This window comes from Nicotiana attenuata, unplaced genomic scaffold (genome assembly GCF_001879085.1).
Source record: "Nicotiana attenuata strain UT unplaced genomic scaffold, NIATTr2, whole genome shotgun sequence".
NCBI classification, from domain to species: domain Eukaryota; kingdom Viridiplantae; phylum Streptophyta; class Magnoliopsida; order Solanales; family Solanaceae; genus Nicotiana; species Nicotiana attenuata.
Genome location: NW_017670898.1, coordinates 72,702 through 85,493, shown reverse-complemented (window position 1 = coordinate 85,493; position 12,792 = coordinate 72,702).

The window sequence follows — 12,792 nt, the reverse complement described above, 5'->3', positions numbered from 1 at the left end:
ATCAATATAATGAAAACGATCTAGGATTATGGTCTACCTAACATTCCTATTGTATTCTTGAATTAAATTGACTAACTAATTTATCTAGCTTATTGCTTGACATGGTTTATATTGCTCATAAGAATCTGTTGAGTTCTTACTCGCCTATTCAAGATAACCTAACGCCTATGTCTATGGAGTTAGAATCAACAAGAACGCATTTATATTTCTTGTACATCAACCAAGTAAGGCAATTAGGTATACGTCTATCCTAATCGCGAATCCACTCCCCGATGCCCAGGTTCAAGAACTTGCTCTACTCAATCCTATATGCAATCTAGAATTCTCACTTTCGAGTTCAATTCTAGATTCATAGATAGTATTTAATTGGTGATCAAGCAATCAAATATTTAAGCGCAGGATTGAATAAATAAACCAATACGATAAACTAAGAAATCAAAATCAATATTCGAATAACAATAGTCATAAAAGAACCACAACCCTAGAATGTGAAGTTATGCTCCACATAGACATGGTAAAAAAACAACAAATCATACAAAGTAACATAAAAAAATACTAAGTTTGGTGGAACAAAAGATGAAACCCGGTCTCCACGGCGGCTCTGTGCTCACCCTTAGTCAAAAGTCACTCTAAAAAACGTCCTCCCCCTTTCAGAATAGGTTTAGGACCCCTTTTATATGAGTTGGGAGCGTGTAGGACCGAAATAACCTTATCCCGAGCGAACTAGGAAAAATCCCGCCTCCGGCGTAGCATAGAATACAGTAGCGTTTTTCGAATTCAGCTCTTTTGTTGCCAATTTACTTTCCTCCAAAGTGGCTTTTGCCTAACGTTTCCTTTCCACGTAACGTCTTTGTCTCTCTTTCTTTATTTTCACTTCATGAATTTCATCTTATTGCATTCTACTTAATCCATTAACAAAGACAAATCCCCTTCCAATTAGTATGGATTCGTTTGAATGCTCCAACAAATAGTTTTCCCCAATTTCATTATTTTTGCTCTGTAATCTCTCGTCAATGTACCTACATTATTTAATAACACCCAAATAAGTATAAAACTCCATAATAAAGCTAAGTTGGGCATATTCAATATCAAATATAATAAAAGAGCGGTAAAAATGCAAGTAGATTTGTGTCAATACATATCAAAATATGCCAAACATCATCCTTCCAAGCCTTAAACCCTTCATAGCCTAGTTTGTAACCAGTGACCCTAGTGGGATGTTTCTTTTTGCTTTTTTTTGCTCATGGTTCAGTACCTTTATTTCATGTTATGCTTTGTGGATGAATCTTATCAATGATAATCTGTCACGACCCAAAAATCCCTCCGAAGGAGTCGTGATGGCATCTAGTCTCTAAACTAGGTAAGCCTAACATTAACTGAGATAACATTTATATTTGCTAACTTTAATCTGGATAACTCTTAACAATTTACAATTCCCAAAATCGGTGGTACAAGTCACAAGCCTTTCTAAGAGTAGTTATACAAAATAAATACATCACTTCTCCGAAACAAAAGGAACAAATGGGAATAAGTACACATGAAGGTGTCTCCGAGGCCTGCAAACGCTGTAGCAGGTTTACCTTGAGTCTCCACCACAATGACCCGCACAGCTACTATCGATCAAATAGCTGGATCTGTACATAAAAATGTACAGAAGTGTAGTATAAGCACACCACGACATACCCAGTAAGTAACAAGACTAACCTTGGTGGGGTAGTGACGAGGAACAGTCCAGACACCTACTGGTCAAATAAATTGAACAGGATTTGATAATAAACTATCAATCTAAAAATGACATAGTAATATCAACAGCAGGGAAAGAACAAACTACAATCAGTAGAAACAATAAAGAGAAACACGAGTGAAACGAAGATAACCAGATAAATTAACACCAACATAGCTGGAACACAGACAAGTAAAGAAAAATATACTCAAACAAGGAAGGCGATGCCAGCTCAATAAGTCATATCGTTTCTGATGCACAATTTCCAGCCATCTCAAACTCGATGTCTCATATCATAACCTCAATTACCAAACTTTTAGCACATCCGGCACCTCGTGCCCACATATTTCTATCTCACTTTACACAACAACGTTCTCATGTTACTCGGTTCATAGGGTCTGTAACCAATACAATTAAGATGTTCAAGGAGTCTGATTTACATAATCTAAGTGGAGTACAGCTTCTAAACCAATTAGGAACTCAGCAAGAAAAAATGAAGTTATTTTTAGAAATAATTTAAATAAAGAAAGTACGATTTCAATTAAAGTACAACATCGAATGAAATATTACCTTTAACAAAAAATTTAATAAATTATCTTAGTAGAAATTCTATTTTTAAGAAAAAAATTACCTCAGGCGGTTTAAGAATATTTAATTGAGTAACTAAATGAATTGAAGATGAAACAATTATTGAAATTTGAAGTATTGAAAAATATGTATACGGCAAAGTATTGAAAACATGATGGGGTTCCTTCACAAAGGATCACAGCGGTAAAGGAATCTGAACAGTTAAAACACTTGAATTGGTAACAACAAATAAACATAGCAAACAGAAAGTGCACGACACCAAAATCCAATTACTAACAAGGATAAGGAAAACAAACACAGAATTTCACTTTTATTTCATATCTTGTTGCAGGCGTGCAACCCGATCCCATTTCACATATCTCGTTGCAGGCGTGCAACCCGCTCCCATTTCACATATCTCGTTGCACGCGTGCAACCCACTCCCATTTCATATATCTCGTTGCAGGCGTGCAACCCGCTCCCATTTCATATATCTCGTTGCAGGCGTGCAACCCGCTCCCATTTCATATATCTCGTTGCAGGCGTGCAACCCGATCCCATTTCATATATCTCGTTGCAGGCGTGCAACCCGATCCCATTTCACATATCTCGTTGCAGGCGTGCAACCCGATCCTATTTCATATATCTCGTTGCAGGCGTGCAACCCGCTCCCATTTCAGATATCTTGTTGCAGGCGTGCAACCCGCTCCCATTTACAAATCATCATCAATCATAAAAGAATCCCGGCAAGGGAACAAGAGTATAACAACAACATCCCGGCAAGGGAGTCAATATCATAAACAATAACATCCCGGGAAGGGAACAATAGTATAACAACAATATCCCGGCAAAGGAAATAATATCATAAGCAATAACGTCCCGGCAAGGGAATCAACAAGTACATAATAAGGGTCACGGAAAAACCAAGAAGCACGATAACCTCATCAAAACAACAAGACATAATAAGCACGTGATAACTACACCGGTAACCACAACAATTGGACATGTAACATATTTGCACGAAGTCATAGAGGAACTCACAATTAAGAAGTATCAAAACAATAAGGAAGGCAATCACTTCAATTAAGATAATTAAGGGTCAATGTAACACGTAAGAATTAAAGGAAAGCTAACAACGTCATATGGAGCATATAGAGGTAATTTAAGTAACTAGGAAACCCAATCATAACAGGATACTTTCCACATAAGGACCTAAGAACCCTAGAGCAAATTTCCCGCAAATAAGTCCGAGCACCCACTCGTCACCTTGCATGCACGGACTACAATTAGCATAGAAGACTCAAATCCCAAGGGGAAGTCCCCCACACAAGGTTAGGCAAGATACTTACGTCAATTCGGCCAATTCAATACTCAATTTAGCTTTTCCTTTACCAAGTCATCAACGTTCGGCTCAATCTAGCCAACAATGACTTGAATACATCAAACAATGCAAGAGAAAACAATTTTAATTGACAAAACTATGATTCTTATACAATTTGCAAAAAGTCAACAAAAGTCAACTCCCCGGGCCCGCACCTCAGAACTCGACTAAATTTACAAAAATCGAACACCCATTCCTACGAGTTCACCCATACAAAAATTATCTATTTCCGATACCATTTGGTCATTCAAATCATCATTTTATATTTTTGAAAGATTTCATAATTTTTCCCAAATTTTCCTTTAGATTCTCATGAATTTGATGTTAAATCTAAAGACGTAATCACAAAATATAGTTGGAAATTGATTAGAGACACTAACCCAATGATTTGGAGAAGTTTGGGTCCTTGTAAAATCGCCCATGGAGGTTTAGGGCTTGAGAAAATTGAGAAATGGGTGAAAATCTCGTCAAAAACCTCACTTAACAGGTCTCAGATGTCGCATTTGCGACCCAGTGTTCGCATTTGCGAAACCCTCGCAATTACGAACAACACAGGGCTGGAAAAAGTCGAATTTGCAAACTGGGCATCGCAAATGCGATACAAAGTTCGCATTTGCGACCACACTAGAACCAGCAATTTTTTCCTGACACGAAAATAAGCATAACTTCCTCATACGATGTCCAAATTCGATGATTCTTTTTTATATGGCTCCGTAATTTCGATACGGATCTAATGGTTCAAATAAAACTGAATGTGGATCTCATTTGATCAATGTGGTGTTATTTTTGCTTGAAGAAACGACGATGAATCATCCAAAAACAAGCGCAACATAGCCTAAACCTATCCGAAACTCACCAAGCTCTCGGGGCTCTAAACCAACGCAAGTCTAAAAACATCATACGGACTTGCTCGTGCAATCAAATCATCAAAATAACATTAAAAACTATGAATTTAACCTCAAAACTCATGATTTTCTAACTTTTCAACCGGATGTCCAAATCACGTCAAATAAATTCCGCTTTTCACCAAATTTTACAGAAAGGACTTAAATATCATAACAAAAATGTAACGGGATCCGGAACCAAAATACGCGCCCGATACCAACGAGTTCAAACATTAATTCATTTCTTTATTTCCTTTAAAAAAACCAGCACAACAATTTTCTTCAAAAATTGTTTTCTAAGGCTAGGGACCTCAGAATTCAATTCCGGGCATACGCCCAAGTCCCATATTTTACCGCGGACCTCCCGGGATCGTCGGAACACAGATCCGGGTCCGTTTACCAAAAATGTTGACCAAAGTCAACTAAAAACCAAATTTTAACTCTAAAAATTACTAATTTTTTCATATTTTCACATAAAAGCTTTCCGGTTTCATGCCCGGACTGCGCACGCAAGTCGATTCACATAATATGAAGCTACTCGAGATCTCAAACCGCCGAGCTGGGTGCAATTGCTCAAAACGACCACTCGGGTCGTTACATAATCACTGCTTTTGCTCTAATTATTTGTTGATATTTCTTAGATGGCTAATATTCTTAGATTGATAACAGAAACTACAATCCATGATTGCATTTGAAGTAGCCTTAGTGGCCATGAGTAAGATCTGCTAAAATCTGGTTATATAACTTGATTATGTAACTTTTCGATAATACCAAAAAGGAAAGATAGGTTGTGCTTTTGCTTTGGATAGTGATGTTTATAACTTAATGAACCTGGTCCTTGATGATTTGTGACTTTAAAATGGAAAGTATTCTAACATTGTGTTGATGTTGAGCTGAGTTAAAACAGGTTTCACGCTTATGAAAAGCATAGACTTTGTCATCATCAAAAGGGGGAATTTGTTGGCTTGAGTAAGTTTTATTTTGATAATTGACAAAGGTTACATGCAATGAACCAGGTCCTTACATAGTGTACACAGGGCACGGGCAGATTCAAGCACAAGGCATGCACGTGAAGGGGATAAGCACAAGTAGTTATATCTTATATATCGTGAACAAAAAGGTTGCATAATTGTTAAGGAGCAGGACTCTTTACTTGAAGAGAACTCTATCCTGGATAAGGGAGGAGTTAGAAGTTGAAGATAACTAGAACTCTTCCACCATGGAAGAGTATAGCATTAGAACTCTAGTTGTTTCTTATTCTACTAACCCTATAAATACCGATGGTGTTCTCTTCTACAAGTGACGTACATACGCTGAAGATAAGCAAGAATTAAGAGCAAAATAGCAAGGCATTTTGCAAGCAATTCCTCTGTGTTTCAAAAGTGCGAACCTGAAGCTACATGAACCAAATAGAAGAACCGGTTCCAAGTGCCTGTCTTTTATTCCAGTTTAATTGTAGTACGACTTTTGAGTTGTACCTTTCAGCTTTCTCCAGAAGCATTTGTACTAGGTACTTTGAGTTGTATTATTTAAGTTAGAGTTAACTTGAAGTTATCATAACGGCTTGAGGCTGGTTGCCACAAAGGGTTAGAGGTAATCATTAGGTTTACAAAAAATTTGTAAACGTTGTTGTTTAGCTCAGTGATTTAGTGAAGTGTTGGACAAAATCCTACTGGAAAGTAGGCCGTGGTTTTTTCACCTTTTGAGCCGGGTGTTTTCCACATAAAAAAACTTGTGTTTTTAACTTTCTATATTTATTATTCTATAATTGTAGTGTAAGGAACTCGTTGAAGAACCGGATCCTTTTATAATCTGTTACGCAAAAAATTGGACACCAAACAAATCACTCCCCTCCTCCCTTGTGTAGTATTGAAGTATAAAACATCATGAAGCAAGTTCTTGGTTGTCCAGAATCGGCCTCTGCAGGCCCTTGGAGGAAAGAAAGTTGGCCTGAAAAGGGATAAAAGCAAGATTATTACTTCGAAATGTAAATTGGGAAAAGATGGAAAAGAGCGAGACTGTTAGCTGTGCTGAGCAGTGCATGCCGTTATTTATGAGACACTCCCCCGAAAGGGATTCCATCTTCTTCCAATATTTCGCTGAAGCCAGCGGCTTCAGATAATTAGCAAGCTCCACCGGCTTTGACAGAATATGGCACTCCTTCGAAACCGAAAGAGTGGCGCTCCACCTTTCACGAGGATCTTGTGAAGGTGCCGAATAATTATTTCCCAAGTCCCCATGATCGGGAGACCGTGGAGGTGCGGCATTCCCTGCTTGCTCGATTGATGACAGTGGATGAGAAGCAGTTAGTGCCCCTGGAGAAGGGGCAGATGGTGTCGATAGGTAGGAAGCTGTTGGTATAGATGGCGAAAAGGCATCTGGTACGAAGGGGGCAGCAGTTGTGGCCGGCTCAACAGCCGATGGCAGAGGAAGGTCAAGGACCAAACTCCTCAGACCAGGAGCATCGGCATGGACCGAAAAATGGGAATCATCATTTTCAACTAAACCCATCTCCCCCCAAAGCGCCTGAACTTCCTCTAACGATGGATTTTGGAGCTAACCCCCCCCCCCCTCCCGTTGAACATCCGGTTGAGCCGATAAAGATCCTTTTCTCCTTTAAAGGGAAGCCTTTTCATTACTGGCTTCCCCTTCATCATCGAGGACCACTGTGGCCGGGCTCAATTGGTGTTTTCTTTATTCTCTTCTCTTGAGCCCCAGCCGAGGAGGAACATATCCTCTTCGGTTTCTTATTCTTGGATTGGGGACTCCGAGAGAAGGAACCCTCGCTGGAGGCATGGGCAGATCCACGAGTCCTGCTTTGGTTAAGGGCATTCTGCAACACTCTCTCGGCCTTCACGGGGTCATCTAGGGCGTCGACATAGAGGAATACGACGGAACCCCTCGGGAGCCCTACGTAAGCAAAAGGACAATTAGTAAAGTACTCTTAAAAAGGAAAGAGAAATTTTTCTCACCGTGGTTTATAGCTCTCCACCCGTATTTGAGAGCAATTTCTTTTCACTGACGAAATTCTGGAGTTGTAATATTCAGGATTTTCTGAACCCATCGGTCCAGACCATAAATTCGTGGTGGTTTCCAGTAGGTATCTGAAACTAAGGAAGTCAAATAAATCAGCAAAACAAGAAATCATCTTCTTATGAAGAAAGGAAACGAATATCCGAAGACCTACAGAAAAGATTCCACGACTCGAGGAAAGCTGGAGCTGTAATCGGGATGATATCCCTGGTAGCAATAACAACGAACCGCTCCATCCATCCGCGATCATTGTCATCCTATACGCTGGTGAGTAAGGCATGATGACCACGCTTGCTGAAGTTTAACACTCCCCCACGAAAAATCTTTGGGGAGTAGAGATTCATTATATGTGCGAGAGTTAGGATTTCCCCGGTCTCAATGTACAACTGACGAAGGCAGGCCACCGTACGCTATATGGATGGACCTACTTGTGCCAAGCAGACCTTGTACCAGTGGCAAAACTCCAGAATTATTAGGTCAAGTACTTCACTCGACCCCGAGGAGAAGTGACTCAAAGTAAAGGGATATGCATAGACATACAAAACCCCTCTCTAGAGTAAGTAACTCGTTCTACCCCATCAGTGGCGAGGATTTTGATAGTGGATAAGTTGCAGTCCTCCTTAACAGTGGGGATACTAGAAGGATGAATGTAGGAGGGGTACCTACGAACTGGCCAAAACCTGCGGCTTTGAAAATTCGCAGATGAGGTTTGTTCTTGGAGATCGGATGCGGTGCTGAGATGGAGTGGTATGATAGTGTTAACAGTTGGAAATTCAGACTCAACGTCAACCTCTTTGGCTTTATTTTTTTTTGGGCCTCCACCGAAGAGAAGACTGGTATTTCCTAAGTTAGCAACGTAAGAAGACATGGATGTAAAAGATGAATGAAGAATGTTCTTGCTAAGGAAGTTGGATATTTTAAGAAAACTCAGAAAGGGAGAAAAGATTGTGAAAGTAGTGAAAGTTAAGAAGTAAAAATGTTGAGTAGCAAAGAAGATATAGACGGCAAAAATCGTGATGATTACCACGAAAACTGCAAAAATACTTGTTGAATCACGGGGCGACACGTGTTCAGAGTATTAAATGCAAGGAGACATGTGTCCCTTCAAATGTCAGATACCGTTTAGGAACTTTTCCGCCAAAAAAGGAATACTCATCCACTTCCCGGTAACACTGAGTTGCGTCACTGGAAAGTAGTGGGCTATCTGTATGAGGTGAACTTGGTTGATAACACGTGGATATATAGCAAGATGACACGTAGAACCGAGAATAGACAAAAGTTGAGTGGGTAATAAATCGGCACCGGGTACGAAGTGCGTAACCAGTACGGGATGGATCCCGAAGGAAGCACAACCGATGGTAAAAATTCAAAGGCTTGACATCGGATAGCATTTAATAAGCAGTCATTACAGAGAATATGTGCATTCAAAGCTAGCCGTTATGCACCCATTAATGGTGTTTTTATTCTCATCCAAGAGGAGCTTGATTTTAGGATCTTGTCTCCCTAAGAATAGCTAAAGATATCAGGATTGACAACCCTTGTAACACATGAAATATTCTGCACACAAAAGCTATAGCCTACTATTTTATGCTCAATCTAAATAATTTTATCAATGCTTCTACTTTTGCTCTAGAAAAGACCGAGCTCAGAATTTGGCTTGCTATTTTCTTTAATTTTAGTCGTTAATCTTATTTTTGTTCTTACTTTTTATCATTTTTGGATCAAATCAATTCGCTTGTATATAAACTATGTTATAAATTTAATTGTACCATTTTACGGCTAAATAATTTCATAAACCGTGTTATAAATTTAATTGTACCGTTTTACGGCTAAACAATATTCTTACTTTCATTTTCCTAAAATTCCGAAAATTATAGTATTTCAAATGCGAGCTTCTGGGTTTTTTTTCCAGTCAGTTTTTAGTATTCTCATTAGGTTGTGGTTTCGCGATATACAACTCTTTTTTAATATTATACACCAGATATTTTGAAATGGTATTTTTCTATTTTGCCTTCGTAAGTAATAAAAGAATTGGTAAATTTTTTATGTTACAAGAAATGAAAAGATCAAGGTGTAAATTGTTAAAAATAAAAATAAAATATAAATCACAAAAGTGCCACACGTTAGGGGTGCGAAACCAAAGCACTTGTTGTAAATAATATATGGTTGAAGTCTATGTATAGTTTGTGGATAGATTTCCACTTTATGTCCATCTCTTACACTATTTTACTATAGTAATCTTTACTTTTGATGCTTATAAAAGCCTATGTAAATGGCAGTGCAAAGACACACCAAAATAAGTGAAATACTCCTTTCTATCTCTGTTTCTTATTTACATTTTACTAAGTCACTTTTATTTTATAACATGTTATCAACACGAAGTTCTAATTTTATTCTTTGCTTCCGCTAAGTTGAGTCATATTTTATTAAGGCATGTATCATTACATTCATTTTATCTATGGCGGTACATATCATATGCTCATTGTTTGCAGATTACTTGCGCTCTTGGGCAACTTAAATAGTTTAAGTACATTGCAGTGATAAAATAACTATTTCCTTCAGTGCTCAACTGTTAGAGGACCTCAAAGTCATCGAACTAGCTATCCACTAATGACATATTTATAATATTCAAGGACTTCTTAGATCAAAACATATCTTTAAGGCATTTTGAAGAACGGTGAGAAATGAATTGACAAGTAATAATTTGTCAATGTAATTACTTTATATTTATTGGATTGGAACATATATAATGTTATATATATCAATAATATAAAGTGAAATGAAACAGTATGTTGTTTCCAATTTATGGCCAGAATAAAATGAAATAGTAGGTTGTTTACATGATATAGCTATATTTCCGCTTCTTTTTTCCTTAATCGTTTTGTTTAATTAATTGTTATTAATATAATTATTTCTCTAATTTATTTATCTTTTATGATAGTTTTCACTATGTCAAATTTATCAAAACTTGAATTTGTGGCACTTGACATCACCGGGAAGAACTATTTATCATGGATCCTTGATGTTGAAATTCACCTTGACGCTAAAGGTCTTGGAAATACTATTATATAAGTAAATGAAGCATAAATTCAGGATAAAGCGAAGTCCATCATTTTCCTTCTTCATCATCTACGTGAAGGGTTAAAAACTGAATATTTAACCGTAAAAGATCCACTTGAATTACGGATTAATTTGAAGGATCAATATGACTACCTAAAACTTACGGTATTACCGAAAGCTCGGTATGAGTGGATACATTTAAGGTTGCAAGACTTTAAATTCGTAAGTGAGTATAATTCTGCTATCTATAGAGTAAGTTCTCTATTAAAATTATATGGAGATACTATCACAGATGATGACTTATTGGAAAAAATATTTTCAACTTTTCACGCTTCAAATGTGGTGCTACAACAGTAATACCATGAAAAAGGTTTTAAGTAATATTCTGAGTTAATCACATGCATACTTGTGGCGGAGCACAATAATACTCTATTAATGAAAAATCATGAAGCTCGTCCCACTGGGTTAGCTCCATTCCCGAAAGTGAATGTTGTAGCAGCATATGATAAGTTTGAAAGAAAACCACTACAAGAAACTCGCTATTGTCTGACTACCAAAATAGTCGGAAAGTAGTCGGAAAAGTACCTATTCCGACTGATTTAGAGTAGTCGGAAAAAGATAGGTCGGAATATATTTTTCGACTACTGTAGTCGGAAATTTCCAACTACAGTAGTCGGAAAATATTTTCCGTCAAAAATTAGAAAATGCAGCTATTTTCCGACTGAAGTAGTCGGAAAATACAAAAAACTATTATTTATTTTAAAATATATTTCCGACTACTGTAGTGGGGATATTATACAAATAATAATTATTTATTTATTATTTTATTGTACTTTTCGACTACAGTAGTCGGAATCTGCATTATTCTGGCCTCATTTTTCGACTATTATAGTCGGAAAATCATTATGCTGGGAACACTTTTCGACTACAGTAGTCGGAAAAATGGGTTGAAATTTGACAAAATCCTGCCATTTTATTAACAATACATCACCTGTCAAATGCAAATATTATAAACAAGCCAATTCCAACTAAACAACCAACTCAACCAATCAATTTCAACTACACAACCAATTCTAATTAAACAATCTAATAATCAAACCAACTAATTCCAACATCAACAAATAAACATTCAAATCCCATAATATCAAACCAAAATATTACTTAACGTCTAAATATTCAATATCAAGTCTGAGTAGCTAATACATATCGACACTAATATAATAAAGTCTAAACATATATATACCACATCATTCAAATCTACCATAAAGTCTAAATATAAAATTTAAATATCTTAGAACAGTAATCAACCTTAAATCACAACTACATATCAGAATCAGTCTCTTCATCATCATAATAGTGGGGCATGTATTTTTTCATGTATTTATCCATTCTAGCAATGTGAGCTTCGGCCGTCTCACATCGTTTCGACAACAACTCCATTTTCTTTTGCATTGCTCCCATTTCTTCCTAATTTTGCGCAGTAGGAGCATCCGAAACTAATGGCGATGGACGAAAAGAGGAAGGCCGTTGTACTCCAAGCCCGTAAACTCTTCCTTTGGATACACCACCTGCTACATCCGTCCAAATTGAAGTGATAACATCGGGTGACGGTTGGATTGGGGTACCATCATCAGAAATAGGCTGTATCTGACACCATTCATCCAAGCTTCTATGAAATCCATCCTGAAATAAAAGTAATAAGGATTATATAAATAAATCAATATCAAGGTGAAAATAGTCTTAAAGTTATGATCTTACATATTGTTCCGATGCACGTGTCTCAACCCGTCCTTCTCTTGAACCGTCTTTCTTCTTTTTCTTATGTGTCTCCGCAAAGACCTCAGCATCAGACACTGGTCCCCCTTTTAACATTTCCTGCAATAACAAATGTAATTTTTCTAATGATGTCCAAATAAATGCCACATCGATAACATTGTGTCTCAAGTGAAGAGTGCATAATGCGACAAGAATCAAGAGGAAGTGTGTATATATAAGGATTAAGGACTCATAAAGATATCAAAGGAGTGCTTGCAGTTGCGTCTGATGCTCTTGCATCCCAGAGATCCTTTTCTGTCTACTGCAAACCCCAGTAAGTCAATTACATTTGCAGTGTGATTTCTTCACTTGAGGAATTGGAGCAGCAT